This window comes from Osmerus eperlanus, chromosome 11 (genome assembly GCF_963692335.1).
Source record: "Osmerus eperlanus chromosome 11, fOsmEpe2.1, whole genome shotgun sequence".
Classification (NCBI taxonomy): Eukaryota; Metazoa; Chordata; class Actinopteri; order Osmeriformes; family Osmeridae; genus Osmerus; species Osmerus eperlanus.
In genome coordinates this window covers 1223886-1235635 of record NC_085028.1, presented here as the reverse complement: position 1 = coordinate 1235635, position 11750 = coordinate 1223886, and positions in this window count along the sequence as shown.

The window sequence follows — 11750 nt, the reverse complement described above, 5'->3', positions numbered from 1 at the left end:
GTGTCACAGACCGCTATAGTCAAGATGAGGCATTCAGAAGGAAACTGAAATCTCGTGTCACAGGCCGCTATAGTCAAGATGAGGCATTCAGAAGGAAACTGAAATCTCGTGTCACAGGCCGCTATAGTGAAGATGAGGCATTCAGAAGGAAACTGAAATCTCGTGTCACAGACCGCTATAGTCAAGATGAGGCATTCAGAAGGAAACTAAAATCTCGTGTCACAGACCGCTATAGTCAAGATGAGGCATTCAGAAGGAAACTGAAATCTTGTGTCACAGACCGCTATAGTCAAGATGAGGCATTCAGAAGGAAACTGAATTCCTATATCACATCTCGATATGCAAATGACATGCAATACAGAGAAAAACAAAAACTGTACATTCTTAACCGGTACAGAAAAGACACACATTTCAAACACAATCACGTTAAACGTTGCACACTTCGTTCAAATTACAGATATGTTAATGAACCATTTTATAGAATGTTGCACAAAATGAGGTGTGCGGTACACATACGAAGAAAATACCAAAGGCACATACACATCAACCCACAACTGACAAATGAAAATCAAACCCCAGTGGTTCAAGTGGAAGATAGGTTAATGCAACAAGCTACGTATATCCTCCTTCAAGTTAAAGACACAAAATGGGCCCACTTATGTTTGCACAGTTTGTCACAGAGCCTTGTTTCCAGATCAAGTAAGGGTATGCAAACGTGAAAGCTATCAAAAGAATCCAGACATGGTATCAGTTTGCTTGACTGGGAAACATGCCGGTGGGAAACATGCCGGTCATAGCTGTGGTGAACAAGTTAGAGCTGTCACCCATTCCCTTTGAACTCCACCCTTCCCAAAGGACAACAGAGAGCAATTCATGGTGCTGTGGTTTGTGTACCTTCAGAGGTGGAAACGACTGTAAACTGTTTACCGAGACCAAATAGCCAAAGTCAGCTGATGAAAGTGAAGTTAAAAAGACGCCTGAGCTATAAAGGTCATTATCAGTTCCAGACACTGAACATGAAGAAAGTTTTGACAGCCATTTTGAAGCTTAAAGACATTCATTCCGAGTACAAGGACATATCTGTTAGAGATGATGCCGCCTCTTGTGATCCAACCATTGACAGCATGGCACAAGGTAATTTTGTCAATGACACAAGCGATCTGATGGACACTGACAGCAGGGATGAAACAAGTAACACAGAAGAACATGGACAAGATGATCTGGAACTTAACTCAGACAAAGAAGGGAATAACCAGACAACTGGTGTTGTATTAGACACGTTTGCAACCAGCTGACATTGGACAAGAGATATTAAGTTACGGTGACGGTGTATTTTGTGTTGCCCCTGCCGAAGGAAATAGCCCTGTAAGCTTTTTCAGAGTTCCAAAATTGGAGGCTATGGCTTCGGTTCAGTTCCCTACTGGAGAGAACACATTAGATGAGCTCAACCAAATGAAAAAATTATCACGAGCAGATATTTCAACTCTAGGCTCTTCTGTGTTGACAATCGTTTTGCCGGGGACACAAATTACATTTTCTTTGCACAGTTTGTGACAGAGATTCACATGGCTTCTTCCAGTATGAGCATACAGCTCCGCAAAGGGAAAGTAAGAACCAGAGATGGACGCAGAATATGCAACAGATTGCTGCAAGACAAACGCGAGGTTCAAAGATTGGTGCAAAACAAATATGCAACCAGATTCATGATGCCACTGAGAGGGACTCCAGCCTATTGGGATAAAACCCTGAAAGATCTTTTTGCTATGCTCAGGCAACTGGGAACTCCAACCTTTTTCTGTACGTTTAGTGCAGCAGAAATGAGATGGCCAGAAGTGATAACAGCAATAAAGGCACAGCAAGGTGAACAAGTTAACTTTTCAGAACTAGACTGGTCCACAAAATGCGACATACTGAGAAGCAACCCAGTGACAACCATGCGCATTTTTGAAAAAAGCGTTGAGGCTTCAATGAGAGACCTGCTCATGTCACCTGCACAGCCCCTGGGACACTTGGTTGACTATTTTTACCGTGTTTTTTACAGTGCTCAAGAGGCCGTTGCCCGCGTATGCAGTTTGAAGCTTAAGATGTGTACACGAAGTGTTGTGTTCATACCGACGGATGACAATGCACTAAAAATGAGTCTTCCGATGAGCAGTCTACATAACAAAACACCTGATTCTGAGGATGTGTGGATGTCGGGGTTGATAGATAAATACAAAGCCAGGCCAGAAGGCATTGAATTTGAAACCATGTGCATGGCAGAGTTTGCTTCAACCTACAGGATTATCTACTCAAGACAAAGGAACAGTAAAAATGTATTGTCCCTTCTAAATGACATGGGAGCCATTCAAAAACGAACACACGGGAAACCCGCAATCATCAGATATGCACGTTTTTCACAGCAAAAGCACCCAGAGAAGTTTTACGGCACGTTACTAAAACTGTACCTTCCCTATCGCTCAGACTTGCAGCTGAAAACGGAACGTTTTCCAACGTATGAATCATTTTTAACTGGCGCCTCTGTGCAGCTTCCAGGAACAGAGTACCTGCAGTCTGTGTTTGATATAGTCAACATGAACAGGGCCGAGTACGAAAGGCACAACACGGCAGTAGGCCATTGAGGAGTTTGAACAAAATGGACCCATTGAGGATGCGTGGACAACACTGGCTCCAGCAACAGAGTTGGTTCGGTTGGAAAGCATTGCAGAACGGGAGGAAGTACACCCTGACGAACATAACGAACAAGATGATGTTCCCGAATATAGCGCTAATGCCACAGATAGAGGAAGTAGTACCGCAGCAATGGAAGTTCCTCAAATAAACCCAGCAGTAATGCGAAAGATGTACCAAAGCCTGAACCAGACACAAGCCAGTGTATTCTATACGGTCCGAGACTGGTGCACAAAACGCGTTTGTGGTCAAAATCCTGATCAGTTTTTCAACTTTGTAACGGGTGGCGCTGGCACTGGCAAATCACACCTTATCAAGTGCATCCACACAGAGGCATCAAAGATACTCTGCAAACTCCCCCGAGTCCGTGAGGAAAGTGACATGTCTATGCCCACTGTTCTGTTGACTGCTTTTACTGGCACCGCAGCTTTCAACATTTCAGGCAAAACTCTGCATTCCATCCTTAAACTACCTCGATCTTTAAAGCCTCCATACCAAGGACTTGGAAATTGCTTAGATGAAGTGAGGGCAACACTGTCAAATGCAGAGATAATCATCATTGATGAGGTGTAAATGGTTTCAAAACCTCTTTTTGCATATGTGAATTGGAGGCTACAGCAAATCAAAGGGAGCAAGAAGCCTTTTGGAGGTATTTCTGTACTAGCAGTGGGAGACTTCTATCAGCTGCCACCTCTTGGAAAGGCTAAACCTTTGTGTGTATTTGAGGAGCACATCCTTGACTTCTGGCAAGACCACTTTCAGATGATCACTCTTACAGAAATTATGCGACAGAGAGAGGATGTTGCTTTTGCAGAACTGTTGAACAGAATCCGTACTAAACAAAAGAAGGATGCTTTATCAGTGGCAGACAAAGAACTAATTTGCCAGGCTGTGATTGACTCAACAGATTTATCAACGGATGTACTGCATATTTTTCCTACCAACAAGGAGGTGGACCAACACAATTCAGCCATCCTTTCTGCTCTATATACTGAAATTGTAAACATTGACGCAGAGGATTACAAAAAGGATCCACAAACAGGCCAGATGCAGAGACAAGCTTCACCATTTAAAGGTCACAAAGGAGATCTCCCTGACACACTACAAACTGCAATTGGTGTTCGTGTAATGCTCACCAGAAACATAGATGTGGAGGATGGATTGGTGAACGGCTCATTTGGCAAGATATGTAGAATAGTTACCCGTGTCCAAGATGGCAAGACTGTTGTACAAATGAATGGTTTAGAACTTGACCATTCGGGCGCTGGGCAGAGACACCGCAATAAAATACCTGGGGAACCTGAGAACTTGGTGTACATTGAAAGAACAGAGGAAAGATTGAGAAGAAATGGTGTGGTTCGTCGTCAGTTCTCCATGAAACTAGCATTTGCATGCACTATACACAAGGTTCAAGGGATGACAACCACGTCTGCAGTTGTGTCATGTAAGCGTATTTTTGAACCTGGTATGGCATATGTAGCACTCAACCGAACAACCTCACTTGGTGGATTGCGCATCACTGATTTTGATGAAAAGAAAATATATGCCGATCCTGACATCTCAACCACTTTGGAGAGCATGAGAAGAGCCACGATGGACAACGTTATGCCACTTTTAAAGGATGCAAAAACAACCAGCAAGACACCAAAGCTAACCATTCACCACAATACAGAGGAACTCCAATCTCATATCAATGATGTCAAGAGTCATCATGAACTGCTCCTTGCCGACGTTTTGTGTTTCACAGAAACTCACTTGTCAGGATCTGTTGTTGCTGAGAATCTCCAACTAGATGGCTATATGATGTTTAAGCGCAACAGGCATTTGTCTTACACAAACTATCAGCATTTGTCCAACAGAAATGGTGGCGGAGTAGCTATGTATGTTAAAAACCACCTCAAAGCACATGTCGTGCAATACATGCAGAGTGTAACCGACCTAGAGTTTCTTGTCCTTAAAGTGGAATCCCCTGTAAGGGCATTAATTGCAACCGTTTACAGACCCCCAGATTACAGCCTGACTCAATTCTTGCCAAACCTGCGTAACTTCTTGGACTCTATGGAGATTTTGGATCACCACCCAGTCATTGTCTGTGGAGACTTCAACGAGGACCTGTTGGCCAACACAAGCAAGCCCATCTCAGACTTGTTACATAGTAGAGGGTTCACACAGCTGATCCAATCTGCCACCACTGAGAAAAATACTCTGCTCGATCACATTTTTATTTCCAGACCACAGCATTTGGTCCATTCAGGTGTTTTGCAGACCTACTACAGTTATCACAACCCTGTCTACTGTGTCATGTCCTCTAACAGTTCATAAAGGTATCAGCTGAGTTTATAGAAAAATGTAAAGTACACTCTTGCACTTTTGAGGTTGGTGTTGTTTAATTGTAATTTGTACAAAAGTACAAGATACAAATGTGTAAAGTAGTACAAATTACAATGTGTCTCATTCTGGTACACTAAAAAAATATCACTTGCCACAATCATGTTTTCTGTCTACATTCCTCCAACAGGTCTTAGAATTGTCAGGTAAGACCAACATCCACTGAGAATCATGTATTTTTGAACAATACCACATTGTTGTTAATCTGGGATCATGTAGCTGCTGATGTAAAGAAAACCTAATCATCTGGTTAAAATGCACTGTATCCATTTTTCAATATATATATTGTTGCACAATATCCATTTTCAATCCATTTTAGGGTCATTTTAAGTGTTCACAGTATTGGATAATATTATGGGTCATATAGTTTTCCAGGTAACCATGTTCTGTTTAGCAATATTTTAACACATTTTGGCCTGTGCATTTATCAGGGTGGGTTTGGGTCGGGGTTGATAAATGCACAGGCCAAAACTCTGTCAGCAGCTGTGTACAGCATTGTACACAGCTGCTGTACACAGCTGCTGACGTTTAGTGTAGCAGACATACATCAGAAAGTATGTGTTCTAGATGTCATACTTTCTGATGTACGGATATAACTACCAGCTGAAACCCCACACTTCCATCCCCATTCATTTCATTTTAATTCTCCTGTGTCCTCTGTAATGTTAAGTTTCCTTTCTGATGGACAGGAGATACAGTCCTCCTGTGTCCTCTAATGTTAAGTTTCCTTTCTGATGGACAGGAGACACAGTCCTCTTGTGTCCTCTAATGTTAAGTTTCCTTTCTGATGGACAGGAGACACAGTCCTCCTGTGTCCTCTAATGTTAAGTTTCCTTTCTGATGAACAGGAGACACAGTCCTCCTGTGTCCTCTAATGTTAAGCTTCCTTTCTGATGGACAGGAGACACAGTCCTCCTGTGTCCTCTGCAATGTTAAGTTTCCTTTGTAATGGACAGGAGACACAGTTCTTGTGTGTCCTCTGTAATATTAAGTTTCCTTTCGGACGGACAGAAGACACAGTCCTCCTGTGAGTAATATGTAAGGACCTGTGCCGGTCTTGGCCTGGAGCACTATCTTAACTGTTCATCAACAGTGGACACATCACTGCTGGACCACAGAGACACATGTTCTTCCTGCCAGTGTCGAGGTTTCTTCACAACAGATAATAAGGTATTGTTTTCTTATTTCATTTTATATGTGATTCCCAATGTTTTGTTTTAATTCTGTTTTCATTCATGTATTAATGTTGTATCAATGCAATAATTTTAATAACACTAATTGTACATCTAATATAACATTGTAATATTAACTTGTTCCTTCAGGTCTTCCTCCTCTGTGATCCCTCCACTTCAAGACGTAAAGACACTCAGGACTGCAGAGGGCTAAACACATAAAAGAAGCAGAACATCATGCATCCGTATTCAGTTGTACTGGACATACATGTAGATCTGCCCTGCAGCAGAAAAGAAGGTATTTCATTATTGTGAATTATAAACCTTTTTAGCAAGTTTAGTTTCAGACTTGTTTATAACAATAACTTCCTGTTTTCTCTTGTCAGGACCAGCTCTGTCCTCCTACCCTCCATCTCCATTTGTGCATCCATTGCTGTGCACTGTTCAGTTCAGTAGAGACTAACTACAGTTGGTTCTTAAGCGAGAGATCAGGTGTACGACTGGAAGGAAACAAATTGCTGCAGATCAGTCATCAGTCAGTCATCACTGTCACAGTGACAGCCCCACCTTTGTGCAGCATCAAGCTCCTCCCTAAACCAGCTGTAAAGGTAACAATTGTTATCACGTCCTTTGTAAAATATCTCTCTTTGACCACAACAAAAAAAATCACTGTTGGTCTTACTACTTGTATTTATTATTCATGTCATCCTGCCCTTTTCAGTCAGTTTTTTATAACAGATATATGAAAGATGAAGGATGGAAATGTGTTTTTGTTGTTGTTGTTGAAATGTGTTTTTGTTGTTTTTGTTTGTCAATTGTTTAATTGTTACATGCATATGAACTAATTAACCTTGAAGAAATTACATATTTGTATCATAATGAGTCATTAGTATGGGGTTTCAGCTGGTAGGTATATTCAAGGTTTTTCACATGTGTATACCTATTCTTGGGGTAACCCAAACTCTAATTAAAAGACGAATATTCAAGTGTTAAATTGTAAATTGACTGTGTAATCCAAGATAAATGTATTATCTTCAGATTGGCTAAAAAATGACTTGGTTCATAGAGCCTTGTCAAAAGATTTAATTGGAAAACAGATTCTCCCAAGCTCGTCTTCTAATCTTGAGTCAACTAGTGATTCTAACCCAATGTTCCATCAAAGTAAGGAAAACCCAGTGTTTCAGTGAGCCTCAGTAAACTGAGCTTAATGTTGGTATAGTTTAAATGACAATGTTGATAAGACTGTAAGTCCAGGGCTACTGGTCCTTGAAGTCTTGAACTTCTGTGAGTATTAACCTAGGTCTGGAAACAATGTGAAAAGCCTTTGATTGTAGGAAATGAACAATATTGTAAACTATTGAAATTCTAATATATTTATTCATAAATATCAAACAAAGGGCCCAATGTTCAGAAAACTCTGTGTTGATAAATTTGTCACTCTGGCAAAAATGAGTTTTTTAGCCACGAAATACATACAATTGTGTCATTTATTTACAAATATTTACTATTGTTTTTTCTCATGGAGAGATGGTGATGATTTTTTGTTTGTATGTGCAATATATGAGTCTTGTCTGCATGTTAGTTTTGACATGCTGATACTAACTACTGCTACTAATTATTTCAAAATTGTCGATTCACAAAATGTTTTCTAAATGTAAACAAATAAAACCTGTTTTTGATGAGGTCACCGTCTGCTTTATACTTTTAACATCACTATATTTGCTTGAATACTTTTAACGCTTTTAAACTGATGAAAGTAAATTAGATACTCTTTTCATCACTCCTTTTTCAACAGTAAGAAAATATTGAAATGCATATGTAAATATGTTTCTATCGTGATGGCATTAAATGTTTTTTCTCACCTATACTTTCACAACATACTCTCACATTGTTAATTGCACATACCTCTTTTAAAAACTTTTAAAAACCTTCTTCACTATTCAACTTTTCAACAGCAAACACACACATTTTCTTCAGGAAATGTACCTTTCTAGTTTTATTTAGCACTTTAAACTTTAATACCTTAAAAACTTTAAAAGTTATCAATGAGAAAAGTAATAGCACACTAGAGCAGTTCAGACTTTATCAAATGTTTGAACGTTGTTTCTAGCTTAAACGGTGTGAAAGGAGTAGGCGACGGAAAAAAGTGGGAGGAAAATTTAAAAAAATAAAAATAATAATAATAATAATAAGTATGCAGAATAACAATAGTGTTTTTGCTTGCAGCAAACACACTAATAAGTATGCAGAATAACAATAGTGTTTTTGCTTGCAGCAAACACACTAATAAGTATGCAGAATAACAATAGTGTTTTTGCTTGCAGCAAACACACTAAAAATCTATTTTCTCCTTATTTTGCTCAAAGACTAAAAACACAATTTAGCTAGCTAACTACCAGATGTGACAAGAGGCTGTCAACTGTCCAGAAACTTCACAGTGCACCTCTCTCACTGCTGTCCTCGACTTTTATACCACCCAATTAACCAATCAGAATTTGGTAAAAGTTTTATTTTTAACAAGACATTTTTATGATTGGCTGAGAAGAAATACACAAGATACAGTGGGGAAAAAAACGAAACTAAATCGTTTTTTTTCTCCTTTAGGAGCAGAACCAGCATGGTGAGAACTGATTGTTTCCCTCTGAAGAACCATGATTGAAAAAGTGAGGGTACTATCCATGCAGGAGGGATAACTTTCTCTCGAATAAGAAAGACAGGTCCCAGGCAGAGGACCCATAGACAGATAAGAATATCCTGAAAAACAGGAAAATAATTTAGACCAGGCGACAGGTGCTTCTTATTGCTTTCGCGCCGCTCAGCATATTCACATTTATTTGCAAATATGAAAAATATAACATTTTCTTTTGTGTTCCAATGCCATTCTGGCAATACAAAATATATATTTATATCAAGTATCAAATTTCTTTTTTACAAAACAGAGATGTCGTTATGCCACTGCATACTTATGAATAATTATGTTTTTTTTTATTGAGCAAGTTATGGTCATTTAAAAAGTACATGTAGCATCAACACAATGTTATGGGTGAGCGAGTTGACTGTAGCAAGATGGCCGCCATGTGCGGAAGTTCTAGACTCCGCCGTAAGACATCTAGTCTTTATATATATCCAGTGCTTAATTTGTAAAGTGGGAGGTCCCGGAACGTAGAGGGGGGGGTGGATCCGGCGACTCAAAATGGGGTTGGAGGTAACGGAACTCCCCAAAAATTGCCCTGCGCAGGCATGCAAACAGGTCAGGGGTAAGGTGAGAACGATGCGGCAAATCCCCAACCCTCTAGGGCAGGGGTTCCCAAACATTTCAACCCACGACCCCTAAAATAATGGTGCCAGTGACTCGCGACCCCCGCATGCTAATGCATGCACATTCTGTGTCTGATGTGATGCTAGTTCGGGAGTTCGATAGTCAATGCGGGTGAGACAAATTTTTGGGCCTTTATTTGAACGCAAAATCGTTTTTGAGCTTTGTGTAAAATAAACATAGCCGGTTTTTAAATTGGTAAAACCTTGTCTAGTGAAGGTGATGTATTTTTGTCTCCATTTTTCAGCCCCATCCTTGCATTTCTTAGCCTGGTTTTCCATCGTTATTCTTCTCCCGGTGCTCCCGATGGCCAGTCCGCTACGTCGGGGCTGTGCCGCGGTCAGTGGCGGTTCTACATTGAATTACACCCAGGGCGAGACGCCCTTCGCGCCCCCCCCCCCCCCCAGCTAAAACAGCCTGGGGTCAAATTGACACCAAAAATAATAGGAGGGTTACATAAACATGCCCTTACACGCTAAATGTCTGTTATTACATGCTATATTAATATAACTTTTAGGGAGGAACACTTTTAGTTATGACGTTAAACTATACTTTGTCACGAAATATAGTTGTAGCAAATAGCAAATGTTCGTCTTTGAAACTACCAACAGATTTGAAAATTCCGTTGGCTAATTACAGGGCCTAACCTAAATAATGAAAATAAATAATAACTGAACTTGTAACAGTTTTGTTGCAAAGCACACTATTATGGTGAAATGTTATCTCGTGTTTGTTGAGTTAAAACCGAAATATTGTTGTTGCATAGCAAGCATCATAGCAAAAAGGCTAACAAACGTAAGAGTTAGCTACCCACCAAGAGATACCCACCAATTAACATTAGCCCTTCATTCATGACATGGATACCGTAATAATCATACAGAGACATATTTGCATACCTTTTTCTTTTTCTCGTTTCTCCTCTTCTTCTTTTCTTTTTTTTCGAAATTGGGCACCTGGTGGCTTACTTGACCTTTTCCTGTCCATCTTCTTTGGCACTCAACAGTCAACAGATTTCCCATCCCCCCAACACTGTCACTCACGACCAGAAGTCAAGACTAAGCCAATTCACCTTGGTGACCACAATCGTTTTGTGTTACATATTTTTATTAGCCATTTCACACAATTAAAAAAAAAAATGTGCAGGAACTTTAGGCCTACATTTCTAATATTATGAATGAAATGTGCGTTATTTGGAAGAAAGTCGAGGTGCAACTGACTTTAGCCCACTAATTTAGAGTATTGCACTATACAGTGGACCCCACCTCCCCCCCCCCTTGTCCGTTCCATTTGGGAGACCCAGCCAGGTGAGCTGTCTGTCCCCCTCCCCTTTTTTCACACAGCTTCTGTGCACGGCACCTTCTCAGCAAGCAGGGGTGCCTGCAGCTGCCTGAAGGGGGCGCCAATTTGCCAATTCCCCACACAGTGAAATGATAGAAAAGAGAAAACCGCTTCGCAGCGCAGAGATTTTTATTTATTTATTTTATGCTTGTGCGCCCCCCACGTGACATGAAAAAATGGCGCTCCGGGCGGCTGCCCGGTCCGCCAGTGCCTAAAACCGCCCCTGGCCACGGTGGTGGATTTTCAAGTCATATTATTTTTAATTCTGGTGCTGTCAGGGGGTGCTGTAGCACTCTCAGCCCCCCTAGTTCCCGCGGCCAAGGTATTCCCTCTCCACTGAATTCCAAAACTCAGCCAGTGTCTTGGCTGAGAACGCTGCCTTTAACGTTCGGTCGCTTGACAATTCAACTAATGCGTCCTCCTTGTCGGATGTCAGATGGTTTGCCGTACTTACAGTGAATGGAAAATCAAAAGGCTGATGGCTTTTTTATTTGCATGCATTAATTGAACTACAATTTTCAACTTGTTAACATTTTGGCTAAAATATGCTATTGTTAATTGTTTTAAAATGTTCCTTGATTTCTGGAAATCATCTTGCGACCCCCACTAAGGGAACCACTGCTCTAGGGGGGTCCGGAGGCATGCTCCCCCGGAGGAACATTTCTCAAATTTTAAAGTTAAACGCATCAATCTAGTGCACTTTGAGAGCAAAATTAAGAGGCTAGATCAATGTATAAAACTTCTCCCCACTCTGCCCCTGATTGGCTGTGAGGTTTACGCATTAGGAGTGACGATTGGTTCCAGAGCCAGTTGTAAAGTAGCGCACGGGTAAAATTGTGTGTTGGCCAAGGCCACGACACTCAATG